At 72.4% G+C, this 778-nt stretch overlaps 1 protein-coding gene across 1 annotated transcript in view; it reads left to right on the plus strand.

The window, feature by feature from the left end:
• The first annotated feature begins 248 nt into the window (after positions 1-248).
• Positions 249-778, plus strand: part of LOC103257349 (probable ubiquitin carboxyl-terminal hydrolase FAF-X) — a 112,980-nt gene continuing 112,450 nt past the window's right edge. The window contains 1 exon segment of the mRNA XM_008055074.2: positions 249-480. The gene's annotated coding sequence lies outside the window, so the exon portion shown is untranslated.

Raw genomic sequence — 778 nt, forward strand, 5'->3', positions numbered from 1 at the left:
CCGGGGGGGGGGCCGCCTTAGCACCCGGTGCTCGGTCGGCGCCGGGAGCGAGGAGTGAGCTGCTGCAGAGCGACCAGGCGCGGAGTGGGCACAGAGGCGGCGACTAGGGGAAGGTGAAGCCGCCGCTGCAGGAGGAGGTGACGCAGGAGAAACGCACCGCCCGGAGTCGGGCTGAGCTCTTAGAGAGCCCCAGCCCGAGGGGAGAAGGGGGAAGAGGGCCGCCGCCGGCCAAGGAGGGGGAGGAGGAGGCGCCCACCGCTGCTGCAGGGCGGGCGCCGCGAGGAGGAATTCCGGTGCCTGCGTGCAGCCCCCTCGTTTTCACGCGCGGCCGCCGCAGCCTCTCGGTACACTTTGTTGCCCGTCACCCCCGGGCCTGGGGATGCGCCCAGGGTAGCCCTTGTCCCGGGACCGAGCCCGTCTGTCGCCCGCTGCCTCCCGCCTCCGTGTGCCCTGGTTCTGAGAAGACGCCTGTGTCGTGCGGTGAGTGACCAGCTGCGCCGGGCGACGCGCCTTTCCGGGGCCAACAGCTGGAGGTGGGTGAGGGGAGGAGGACGAGGGGGTGTGCGTGTGTGAGAGGTTCTTCCCTTGGCGGCTGCCTGCCGGGCCCGGGGCTTTCCCGCTCCCCCCCACCCCCCGCCCCGGGCTGGGCCGGCGCGCTGGGCTCGGTTCGGTGCGGAGCCGGTGTCCCGAGAGCGTGCCTGTGTGTTTTGGACTGTAAGGGAAAATGGCTGACGGCTCCGTCCCTCCCCCTCCTCCCCCTTCCCGTCCTGTCTGGGGC

Source organism: Carlito syrichta, unplaced genomic scaffold (assembly GCF_000164805.1).
Source record: "Carlito syrichta isolate Samal-C Ts95f unplaced genomic scaffold, Tarsius_syrichta-2.0.1 Scaffold301649, whole genome shotgun sequence".
NCBI classification, from domain to species: Eukaryota; Metazoa; Chordata; class Mammalia; order Primates; family Tarsiidae; genus Carlito; species Carlito syrichta.